Source organism: Dermacentor variabilis, chromosome 11 (genome assembly GCF_050947875.1).
Source record: "Dermacentor variabilis isolate Ectoservices chromosome 11, ASM5094787v1, whole genome shotgun sequence".
In the NCBI taxonomy this organism is placed as follows: domain Eukaryota; kingdom Metazoa; phylum Arthropoda; class Arachnida; order Ixodida; family Ixodidae; genus Dermacentor; species Dermacentor variabilis.
Window position 1 is genome coordinate 45,205,241 of NC_134578.1, and position 13,314 is coordinate 45,218,554.

Consider the following 13,314-nt stretch of genomic DNA (forward strand, 5'->3'; position numbering starts at 1 on the left):
CTCGCGTGTCCTTGGCATAGAGTTCATTATAGCAATGGTGCAACAGCTGATGAAATTACGGTTAAAAAATTTCAACGCCGCAGAATAAACACACCAAACAAAAGGGAGCGTGTAAAAATTGTCCGGTCTTGATCCACCCTTCGTTTCCGTCAGAATTTTCGAAACACAGCTTCCACTACTTACCGATCAGGTCTAGCTATGATCTGTTAACGGAATTCATTTTGGCATTTCCAAATGTAGATTGCTTGAAAGATGAAACGAGCCCACTTGTATGCTTGCGTACATCGATGAATCCTTGTCGTTGTTTTCTAACTGCGGTTGCTTTTTTTCAATGCTACCGATTGCATAATGAGTCCTTGCGTGATCGTAATTTTTTTTTTCGCGTGGGTAGCCTATAGATTGTAAATGATCATGGACGTCTTCAGAAAAAGGAAGTCCGATTCTAACCTGACCATCTGGGTGGAAGTCAGAGTGCTTACTTTTTGCCTAAATACTGCTCGGAAATGCTCGACTATTGACAAACACACACACACACACACACACACACACACACACACACACACACACACACACACACAACCATATTATTACATGAAACACCGCCACTTGTGACTCCTTACAGGAGCACACTCATAAACGCTTTCATCCTTTCGTACTAAAACGTAGATACACACGCAATTGCGCATGCTCACAGAAACGCCTACCCATGCACGCACATCAGTACAATCAAGCCACACAAATGTACATAAGGACACGTACCAAGACGCAATGAAATGTGACGTTCATTATTATGTGAGGCAGACCTAAGCCCCTTAAATTTCTTTACGCTCGATCAGGCCACGGAGTATGCCCTCATTGAACTTCCCAACAGCGGTCCTTTCGAGGGCTTCGAAAGGTCACCGAGCGGGCGTTTACACAATTTGCCCGTGATTTAATATGTGGCCACCTCTGGCGAGGACGGAACACCACGACTTCGGCACTCAGGACGAAACGCGTCACGCCCACGTTAACGGTAACATGCTTTTCCACGGATATTTCATGAATGTGGAAATCATAAGCATAAATGCTTGTTCTTATGGCAGTGAAGAACATCGTTCATTCAATTTCGACGCTAAACGGCCGCAACAAATGAATTTTTACTGGTTAAGTTGAAACACAAAACTCCCCTTATTTTTTTCATTCAATGGAAAACCGGTTTATTACTGGTGGATGAAATGAATTCCGAAGTTCTCTGAATAATTGCGCCGGAAAGTCAACGCGCGTACGTACGTATGACGTTACAAAATAAAATTTAAAAAAAGCTTTTGCTGTTTCACCCATTACAGGCATAAAAAATAGGTATTGAAATGATGATAGGACGACACTCATGGTCCCGCAGAACGCAGTATTGCATTCCCTTTATAGAAAATCAGTTAGGCAGATTTGAGAAGGCGTCATTATAATCCACGGCGTGACGGCGACCTGACGCTAGAACTTCAGGGTAGCATTGCCACTTGTCTTTATCTGTGGCTTAGTATACTCTCTCTATGTCGCTAGGATTGTCTACTTTGCTATCGCAGCCGCGCAACTTACCTATACAGCTTAACCTAATATTCTGCAATGGTGTCACTTCAGGCATAAAGCAACAAGCGTGGACAGTAGACGAAGCGCGGATATTACGCTTCACATATCTGCCCTGCCCTGATTATTAAAGAGGCCTGACAACCGATATTTAAGAACCCAGTTGTTTATGGCTCACCGCAAAGCTCACCTTCGGTAGTGTTTACACCTGCAGCGGTGACTTCGAAAAGCGAGTGGATATTTAGCAGGCAGAATTTTTATATCTGAGCCGCCTCTGAAAAAAACTAACGCTGAGAAGTCAGAGCGATATCTACACCCCGCCTCGCAAATAGTGTAAGCCGCCCGCCGTTCTGCTTTTAGAGGAGTGAGTGAAAATGTGTTTAACCACCTACATTTTGACCTTTTCAACCACTTTTGGAAATAAAAAACTGGTGCAATAAGTTCGCGTTGTTGTACAGACATTTATTATATTTACACCGCGTTCTTCCCCAAGCACCCGCCTACGTCATGGCTGGCTGGCCACCAACGTCGTTGTTCTGTCGATAGACGAGCGGGGCCGACTCATCGGAAACGAAGGCGAAGGCAGCGCCACTTTTCTGCTCACTACAAACGAAGGCTTATCTGCACATTGTAAATCAGGAAATGCTTATTAAAATACAAAGCATATTGCCTTTCAATACTAATATAAAGACCAGGAACTGCGCACACTACTACAAGGTCACGTGGTGTACCTCTTATGCAGCTTCATATTTTTGCCGCGTGGAGCGCCAAAGGTCATCTTTTGCGACTTTTAGTGATGAATTAGAAATATAAATCCACGTTTAATGAAAGGAACGTGGCTAATTTTAGCCACTACGATAGGAAACCACTCCATCAGCGGGGTTATCTCGATTCATGTTCTGAGCGGCTGTCGGTCCCTTTAAGCGTGACTTACGACTTCCACCACTAATGCAGCTATTCCATGGTTTGCCTCTCTGCCTTCTCCTTTATGTCGCAAATGCACAACGAAAATCTGTTCATATACAGAACAGCCACGTCGTATCTCTTTCGAGCAAGCCTATGACAATCGTTTCTGACAGAAATGTAGAGTTGTGTGACCACGTATGCAGTAGTTGAGTAAAGCACTTTCGAGATGGAATATATACAAAAGCGGCCATGGTAGTTTACGTTGCGATTCCCTGATCTTGTTTTAGAAGGTCATTTCTGTGTTGTGTTCTCAACCTGAATTAAGTTTGTGTAATTCGGAGATCATCTTCATAGCTTTAGAGGAAAATTAAGCAGTACTAGCGGTGCACGATATGAATGGGGCTAGGTTCTTGCTCTACAGTTTCGGCACAAGTACATGTAGAGAGCAGTGTGCTTGCTAATCGAAATCATATCACGCAATCACGCAATTCGCAAGCAAGTAAAAAGGTGGCTGATTATAATCCTCGCGTAACTTTGAAAACGTCGTCTTTATAGTCTTAGAGAATCTGAGCATGCCTGCCGGTGGACAATGCGCATGATTCTAGTTTTTTGAAGCTCCGTTTGAACGCAACTATAACGACGGAGCAATAATATGCTTGCTAATGAAAAGTGCATCGTGCTAGCCGCAACCAAGTAAAAAGATGCCTTATTACAAATCTTGCAGACGCATTTGACCGACACGATTTTTGAAAAAATAGGCGTCACTAACCAATGCAAATAATGAGCACAACTTCCTGTCGCAATAAAGCAATTTGTCGTGGAGCCAAACATGTCAAACCGCATTATCAGATAGGAGAAGAACACGTGCACAGCCGTGGAGCGATCTGCTTTCCACGACAGAGGAGTGGCAGGCAGAATAATCAGTCTCTGGAGCCGTCGGGGGCAACACAAATGGGTAAACAAAACACGAACGACAAAGTAAACAACACCATGCGCTGAAATAGGGAAGACCGACTCGGCCGGGAAAGGATCGCGCGACAAACGCAAATGCCCTTCGTTAATTAGACACCGCACTGGTCGCTGTCCGTGGGTGACGTCAGAGACTGCAGGAACGCGGTTAGCACCAGCGCACGATGCTTCCTTGCATGCAGGCGCTCATTGCGAGGAAGCCAGCTTGCGGTCGCGCAGCCTGGCTGATTTTGTTGTTGCGTTGATACGATTGTAGGCAGTATGTTCGGCGAGAACCGCTGGGCGAGAAATAAATAGTGCTTTCGAACTTGATTAAAAAGCGGGGACGAAGAGGAAGCTGTCTTATGTTCTACTTTTATCTGATTGGCCCTTCTGAGAAAATACAGACCTTATGATTCATGTCCGAGTTCGGCAAGGAATCTTTCGTTGTATCTTTCCGTGAGAAAATTGACGACTGCTGACAAGAACAAGAAAAAAAGCCCTCTTTCCGCAATATAGAACTCCATAAAATGAAACAACTTGTGCCGGACACAAAACGCGGTCGTTGTCGGTGATGTTGCTTTATTTTCTTGTAGGTCTATAACTACGTGAAGGCAGAACAAAAAGCTGTTTTCTGTTCGTCTTTCGCATTTGGTGTAGTTGAAAAGCGCGACTTAATTTTCGGCAACGCACTCTCGGCGAACATTTTGCCTGCAATGGCATAAACGCAATAAAATTAACTCAATACACGCAAAAGCTGGCTTCATCGCAAGCAATATCTTATTGCAGCGAAATATTCATCGGGCGAAGAGATCGAAGTGGGCTTTTACATTGTCACGGCGCCGGTACAAAAAGTATCAACTCCGAAAATCGGTGAAAGCATTTAATAGCAAGATGCGACAACATCCGCATCAAGGACAAATGTGATAAATGGCGCAATCTGCAATCGTGTCCACCATCATCATCAACAACCTATTTTATGTCCATTGCCGGACGGATGCCTCTCCGTGCGATCTCCAATTACATCTGTCCTCCTTCCAGCCGATTCCAACTGGTGCCCCTCACTCAGTGCCAAATCTTTCACTGAAGACACACAAAGAGTTGTCAAGGCAGTTCAACACAAAATGATACAAGTGAGAGTGTTCGTTTGTTCTACGTCCACGTAACCATAAGCGCGCTTCTCTTACAACAAAAATGGCCAACTAAGTAACGCATTAATATCTCCTGAGCACCTAAATAGCTGAAACACCCACCAAAAAAACCATCCACGCCGACAAGAATAACCACTCGACTTGAGATTACGTTGTAATGTATACAGCAGAGCCTTAAAAATTCAAAACTTCAATGAACTATTTCAGAAAACTGAGTAGGTTGCACACCCTGAAGAATGTTAAATTTGAGACTCATGTTAAACGCACCGTCATTATTTGTTGCTAGTTGATCAATTTTGCCAAACTAAACAACGCTGGTCCTTTTAACAACCCACAAATATATACAGCGCAGAGTTTAATCGTTTCTGAAATAAATGAATGGGAAAATTTACGTTCCTCCTTGTAGACTACTACGGTGTACAAGATACTAAAATTAATTTTACGGAGTACTAACTTATTAACATCGCTTTAAGAAAATCAACTTACGAACGCCAAAGGTAGGACACACAATGCCGCACTTGTGTGCAGTTTGACACATTTTTTTTGTTTTTCCGTGGCGTACGTCGCCCTTAACACAGTTTTTAAGTCGAGTACAACTTGACACCTCTATGTTAAAACACACACAAAAACCACCGGAGAAAGCTTAAAGTGTATTAAAAAACAAAGGAATCGTCTACCGCAGCGAACAAATGAACACACCATTACTCTTAAATATAAATTTTATATAAATGTTTGCCGAATGTGGTATTACTCAAAGTAAGTCCAAATTAGCAGCTATTGGAGATTGCCAGCACTTGAAAGATAAATTATGCGCACGTAATGAGCTCCGAAATAAGCCGCCAATTTCTCCTCCCTGCAGACTCTCACAGTATTGCTCGTACATCAATTTGCATAGCTTGGAATGTGCATGAAAATTTCACCTGCAGGGAGAGAACTGTGCTTTACATTAACTGTTTACGCCCGCAGACTCGCGGGCATCGTACGAAGGCGGCATTTTAACGATCGGCCCTATTTGCTAACAGATATTAAGTACATCGAGCTAGAAAAGAAACCTTTTCTAGCTGGTTATTTATCAATTTACTTTAATTTAGTAAAACAATCGCTATACTAATATTGTCGATGCAATTCGATCAGAGGTTGCTCCTCCATGGTAAATACCTGCATGCAGTGAAGCGTTCTCTGTCTGTCACTGAAACTGTGGGTAGCCCGTTCATTGTTGTCTTTTGCTGAAACTCGAAAGTCGAATTTATTTTTCTCAAAATATTCTCGTTGAACATTTACTCTACAGAAGCGTCCCCGCTACAACAAAATTGATGACGCACGCTACCAAAAACATTTTTTTTTTTGCAGTAGAAAGCTTAATGTCAGTAAACATCATGCTATGACGGAATCGACGACACAGGCAACTCGAAGGTAGTTCTCATGAAAAAAAAAAAGAAAACTGCAGGTAACGGAGTATTCTGCTACCATCAAACTGACAACGCAGGGAAGCAAATGGTACTTTTTTCGCGATTAAGAGTTAGAAATAACGAAGCCTCTTTCCATGACAAAATTGATGACGCTGGCAAAAGAAGAAGAACTTAAAGCAAAGCTGCCACAAAAAAAGGCCTTAATATGATTATTACAAAGTATACCGCATAAAACATAAAATTATCTTTATTCTTTGAACAGTTAAGCTGTCTATACGGTTTGATTAGTCTTAAATATAACGACAAAAAGAGACATCATTAGGAACAAGATTGAGACTTGAGTATAATCAGAGACCATGGAAAAGCCATAGAGTGATACTGCATATGTACGGCTGGTGCGCTTTGGTGCCTGTTACTGCTAATTAGTTATGTCAATGACTTACTCTATAATAAATACCGGGAAAGAAAGGAAACATCGGCGAATGCGAATACCCAACAAGAAATCGTCACTAGCGAGGAAAACATCTGCGATTCGCATAGCAAAATTCTGGTTAGACATGCCTGCCCTTCCAGAAGTAATCGTCCATAATAATAAAAATGTCGTATGAAGAAAAATAGAATGATGTATTCAAGCGCAGAAACGTTCGCTGTTTTTCGTAACTGATCCCGTTATTAGCCGTACATAGCGTCTCATTAAAGCCCCTTACGATTACGTTAATTAGAGCTGCAGTAACTGAGAAAGGTTCTTGCAGTTCGAACTAGAAATATTTGTACTAATCCCTTTCTAATTACGTGCACTGCGACAGTAATTCGCGTTTCGTAGGAGATAATAAATGAAAACGCTTCAAGAATAAATCACTTAACGAATAAAACAAACTTTCTATGCGAAACAGGAAGGAGAATAAGTTGCGAGCCCATCATTGCCGGACACGTCCATAAAGATTGACATCGACTAAGTCGGCCAATACAAATAGTCGTCCAGCCTGCTGAATCAATACGAAAGAACCGTGTCCTTCGATCCGTGACTATGCGAGGGTGTGCGCGAGGACAAAGGAAAGATAAAAGAAGGAATGCATAAAAAAGGAAGCGAGGAGAACGTGGTGTGCCGCAGAAGCGTTCTATGTCAGAAGCGGGCGAGAGCCGAGAGAACCTCGTTTATGGATCCACTCCGTCCGGCCGTTGCCTTGGTTTCGAATTCGCTTCGGCCTGTTCCGTCGTCTTCGTTCGCGTTGTCCACTCCGCATTTCTGCGTCATTTACCCCGTCGAATGAGCCCGAGGTGGTGAGATAAATGCGCGCGGCGAAGGCGATAAGCGCTGCTCGTTCCCCAATAGGAGCGGCCAGGCGTTGTCGCTTCGAACAGCCAGCCGACATATGCGAACGGGTAAAATCAATGAAAGCACAGTGCGAAGCCCGAAGCTTACGAGCGAGATGGTCAGTGTCATCAACTCATCTCAACAACAGTTGACTTCAGCTGGTAACATCATAAATTTGAGGGAACACGGAAGGGAAAGGAAGGGTTCCAAAAGTGGAACCCTATGAACAAAGCTGGGCTATTTGTAAGTTAGACATCTGGAAGATATCCGGCGCTTAGAGTGAAAGAAGAAACATTTTCCCAGAATGTAAGCAGACGACAAGATAGTATGGACGCTGGGGGCGAGGGAAACATCCCCTCTGCATGCGTTCCATCAGCTATCGACGCGCAGTGGACGTGGAGGCGGTCGTGCGGTAGCCAGACCTGTCGCCGGGGTTCCGTGGGGATAATCTTGTTAATCCTTTTTTGCATGCCTTGCAGAAGGACGGCACGGCTGGAAGATTCTATCCGCTTTTCGGAGGCCCTTGATGGCAGTTTAAGGCGAACTTGTCCGCTCTCTGCGAGTAGATGGAGCTATTAAATGGACTAGCTCAGCTGAAGTCAACGGGTGAAGCAGCAATGAAGGGCTCAATGCACACAAAAGGACTACTTCAGAGGAAGATATATTCTAGGGAGCTCCTATATGTATACCCGGGGACGATGAGAATTGTTCTCCTTTGCATTCACCGCACCCAATACGGTGGGGTTAGTTACTATTACGAAAGTAGGGGTGTATTTGTGTTTAAGCTCATCAATTGTTTTTACACAGCTGAAGATGGGAAAATTTAAGAAAAAATTAAGCATGACGTTTAGAGCTCCATAATTCAGCGATAAAAATGTATGACAATTCTGTAACCTACATCTACTGAAACATCTGAAACTTACGAGCTTGTTGCATTCTACATTGGCCTAAAATATACCAGTAATTTGTTAGTGGGGCTTCAGTAAAACCCCCGTGAACCTTCTAATAAGATCACGTATTCTAAAAGGTCGTATGTCGCATTTGGCCAGTTTTGATTTTCTATCAGAGTCAACAGACAGAACTGCGACGTCTACTTTAGGCGCAGGGTTACGAACTTCTGAGCTCTGTGCACGAGTTTTTCTAGCTTATCCATTTCCAGCAATTTCTTTTTAGAGAAAACTGAATTCCTAGATCCCTATTCTGCTTGATCGAGTCAGTAGAATCATTCTCTTTCTTAGGTGGGACAAATTTATTTAAATCTGTTCAGCGGTCGCGTTGTCAGATCAGAAGGTTTCTCTGTTCCACGTGTATCGCCATAGCACACTAATAAAAAAAAACTAATTTGTTCCAATACCCATAGCCGACTGAAAGCCCGTTTCAGGCACTCATTTCTCGCGCCTCTCATACTCAAACTGCGTGATGCTCAAACCACCTTGCGAAAATTTCGTTTTTTTTGTTTTATATATTTTATTCACTGCGAGTTAATATTACCACATCACTTTCTTCCTTAAAGACTGTGGCCCAATAAATTACCTACAAATAGACACACAAACTACCAAAAGATGAAATACAGTGCAAATATGCAGCCACAGCGTAGGGTTGGCTGATGCAGAGCAGTTGGAATTTGAGATCTCTGGGAGAAACGTTCCTCCTGTAGTTACTGCCGTGGGCTTGCATAGGCTCACGGAGACGGAACTATCGCGTTAGCTGTTTTAACAATTTTTCTCTCAGTGATTGCAAGCTGTCCTATTTCAGCTGCAAAACACATTTCTTCTAACCGCAAGAATTCAGGCCTTGTTGCACGTATCCACTCTAATCAAACTCATGTGGCCTCTGTGATCAGTACACATCCTTCCGTGGTGTCACGAGGTGTCTGCCCATGAATGCGCTGACAATGCAGCAATAACTTGCACCGTGGCAAAGAGGAAAGCGAAGAAGGTATTGCATCAGACGTTGGTCGGCCATGCCGTTTCGACAGTCTTGTATATAGCGCAAATAAACTGTCGTGTCATTGCTACGTACGTGTAGTCCCTGTGACGATTGTTTTGCGCAAGATCATTTAGAAAACGTGTATGTTTCCAGATAAATCAATGTATTTTATAGAAATCTAGACCCTTCTTTAATACCGGAACCACAAAGTGCCAGAGCGACTTTCTAGACGTTTATGTTAGTGTTACCTTCCGAGATAAAGAAAAGACACTGATGCGTGCGCCATCGATGGCCATAAGTACCAAATTTGAAACCTCTGGTGAAACGATAGAACATCCGGGAAGTATAGACACTGCAATTGTTTCATTTCTGTGGCATCCATGTTTTTCACCTGCGTTCCAGCATGGCCTGATTTTGACTAATATATTCTGAAACTTCCACTGAAGTCAGAGCCGCTTAACATTGCGGCCGAGAGGAAAAGTGATGCAGCAGAGAAAATGTACAATAGACGAGCGGTGCTTTCGCTCATTTCGAAGCAGAAACGCATAATTTTTGTGTGTGTGTATATGTGTATATATATATATATATATATATATATATATATATATATATATATATATATATATATATATATATATATATATATATATATATATAAAAGTGCACGTAAGTTTACAGTAGGAAAAGCACCGCAGCGATTGCTTGAATGGCGTCAGCAATATTGACCGATATCGGTAGTGCTAAAAATATATCGAAATGCGTTCAAGATGGGTATTTATATGACACGGAATGTATATTAGAAATATAGTATTGTTCAAAATGTAAAATAATGTAAGATATTAATTATCTACAGATATTTGACGAACCTATTCGGAACTATAACAGGGAGTAGCATAAAGAAAACGCGGAAGAATACTTGGTAGGAGGGAAAGGGATGGGCTATAAAGAGCAAACTATTAAGGTAACACAATATATCTAAAATAGCTGCGTTATAAAACGACTGGTAAATAGACAGACGTCAAATAGTAATATTGCAAGGCAAATAAAAGTATTGACCTTTCTAAACTCTCATTGTTACTGCGATCGTTCAACTCCATTTCGACTCTAGAAATATAAAATCAAATAATTTATAATAGGTATTTGATTGTACTGAACAGATTCCATCAGGTAATGCCTCTGTAGAGAAGCATCTCAAGATGAAGAAAAAATCTAACGCATTTTGTGATCCTTGCAGTTCAATTTTACACGTATGCATTTCTCGAACATAAGCAGTCAACAATGGCGAAACCAGAGATGTCTCCAGAGCCCACAGTTCGACAGGCGGACATGTCTTCAAATATAGGCAGAAGTATAAGTACCTCGTTGCACAGGGATGAAGAAGTAAACTGATTAACTTGTGTGGGTGGTGGATTGTGTTATTACGCTTTTCTATCTCTGCACCATCACTGCAGCCTTTTACTGAAATTATGCACATAGACTGTTTGCCAAGAGCGGTCACAGGAATCTCCACATCCGAAGCGATAAATTTGACTTGCCATTGGAATATATCCGTATCAGGTTATAGGCTTACAGAAATAAGCGAGACAGACCAGTGCATAAGGCTCGACCCTATCTGAATTATTCATGTCTCACTCCGGCGAGTAACGTCCTAAGACGTTTCTCTTGTGTTGCGCCACCACGTCATTATGCGCCCAAATCTCCTTGTTCGGTAACGTTTGTGTAGAGGAAATAGTTATTTTAACCACCGCCTACGCGTGCTAAGCAAACACGTCAAGATAAGCTACGCAGGCGTTATCTCGAGCTACTGCGTAGTTACCGCTACCGCTCCATATGTTTGGAAACGTAGGCGCCGGCCACTTACAAGCAGTACGTAGTATTGCGTCACCACGCGAGAAAACCCCCGCGTAAATGAAGGCAAGGTTATGGTTCCAGTTATTCGCAAGGGAAACGCTGCTATCAGATTAATGACATCTGGCTCGCCGCAAAGGAACATCGATTTCTTAGGCGTAACGAGAAAGAAATCAGCTTTCGGTTTCGGGATTGCGAAAGCTTAATGACAGCGTTATGATACCCTCAACTTGCACCTCCTCAATGTTCGAGAAGTCAATATGACAATGCCGGTGCTTCATGTTATCAAATTAACTAATTTCATAGTTAATGTCGAGTTATTCTGAACGACGTATACTGCAGCAAAAAGAAAGCGTAGCAGTGACAGCAAACGCACCGGAGAATAACTACGTCGCATAAGGCTTGCGTTCCTCGGAAGCAAAGTTAGTTGTACTGGGCTTCCGCATCAGAATATCAGCATCGTCGTTATGTGCGTCAGGAGACAACGCCAGCACACCGCAGCAGTTCCTTAATGTCAACGCAAATCGGCAGTGAAACCGGCACCGCTTCCAAGATGCAGCTTCAACGCCCCGTTCACGGCGTCATTGAAAAGCAGGGAAGGCGCTGCGAAGCACCAACATATGCCGGGCCCATTACCCGTGCAGCAGCGCAGAGCACAGGCGCGCGTACATACGTCACACTGCCGTTGGTGGCGGACGCGAAGTTCGCGAGTGCCAAGCGACGCGCAAAGCGGGCGTTCAAGAAACGTGAATCGAGTGAAGCGGGGAAGAAGAAAAAAAGAAAAGAGCTGCTCTCACCTTGCGTTTCAATCGTAGAAGTGCCGGCTCGTGGTGTCTATGCGACGCGTGCTTGGTTTCTTTCGGTGAGGGGGGCTTTTGCGAACAAAATAACTCTTCCCCGTCTCCTCCTCGACACCGACGGAAACAGAGCTAGTAGATGCGGCGAACGAAAGAGCGCAAAAGTCTCTCCGGCACACTCTCTTTCGCAGTTGAGGCGGTAGGCAGAAACGAATGGGACTTCGCCGTTGTGCCCCGCGCGTATAGGGTCGTCAGAAAGGGAACCCTTTTCCCTGTATCCCTCAGTTCCCGATTCCCCTCTTCCTTCAAGAACTCCGGGAACGACGGCGAAGCGTGCACCACTGCAGTACAGCGAAGCGAGGCGGTGCAGCGGCACGTCACTGAGAGCGAAGCTTGAAAGGGTCGTTCCGAAGGGCGAAGCAGTGATGTGCGGTTGCGTGTGTTCGTCTCCTTTCTCCCGCGGGCCCGCCGAGCGTTGCAGTATCTTTCCCCCTGTGTTTTCGTAGGGTCGTTCCGGGGCTAACGGAGAAGCCTAGGATGACTGGGAGCAAGGTTGGTGTGGTAGGGGATAACGCCGGTGCCTCCAGGCGTTCCGGTGGCTGTGCCGTTTACCCTACCATGGCTCCAGCTCTCCCCTCGACGAATCGACGAAACCCGTCTGCTTCGTAAGCGGATACCTTCTTCCGTCGCTCGTCGTCTGACCTTTCCTTTTCCCGGTGCAGATCGTTGCCTTCTAGGCGCTTCCTCCTCCGTATTTTTTTTATCCCTATGTAGACGCAGGTGTCGAAAAGGGAGTTGTCGCTCCGCGTGATAACGCGTCTCTCCCGTCTGCGCCGTCGCCAAGATGGCAACGCTGCCCAATGCTGCTGCTTTCCCCTCTTTCGGGAACAGCTTCCCCAAACGGCCGCCGCGGAGCCGGTGGCGCTGCCGTGCGCGGGTCGTGAGTGCGGTTTCTGTTTTGTTCGCCCGGGGTTCCACGCGCCAATCGATAGCGCTGCTGGTCGATAGAGGACGCCACGTCCCATTCATTCGCCCTCTCTTTCGCTGTCGCGTAGGTGCATCGCGGACGTCACGTGTGGCCGTGACGTCACTGGCGGAACGTTAAAAATGAGGCAGATGTCGGGGAACAAGCCCCACGAGGAGTTCGCCACATGTTGTTTCGAGTTCTTCCAGGTATATAATAAAATAAGATAGCTTAACCAACCTCGTGAGGTGAGAATTGCTTCAGATGACGGACGGCGGCTTCGTGAGGAGGAGCTGGCACGGCCAATGCATGCGAACGGTCGCTGTAGTCGTGACGTATGCTTTTGCGGTCTGCATTCTAGTTTCCTTATGGGCCCTTCGCTGTAGCCCGATAAGTATTCAACCGATTCGTGCGGAGCATGCGAATGAATGGCTTGTGTAGACTAAGTGATATACGACCTGCGAAACTGTATTTACTATACAGGGTG

The 13,314-nt window shown here is 44.5% G+C and overlaps 1 protein-coding gene across 1 annotated transcript in view; it reads right to left on the reverse strand.

The window, feature by feature from the left end:
- Positions 1-12,699, reverse strand: part of Syt1 (Synaptotagmin 1) — a 180,758-nt gene extending 168,059 nt beyond the window's left edge. Inside the window, exon 1 of the mRNA XM_075674274.1 lies at positions 11,864-12,699. The gene's annotated coding sequence lies outside the window, so the exon portion shown is untranslated. The remainder of the gene's footprint in view (positions 1-11,863) is intronic.
- Positions 12,700-13,314: the final 615 nt, after the last annotated feature.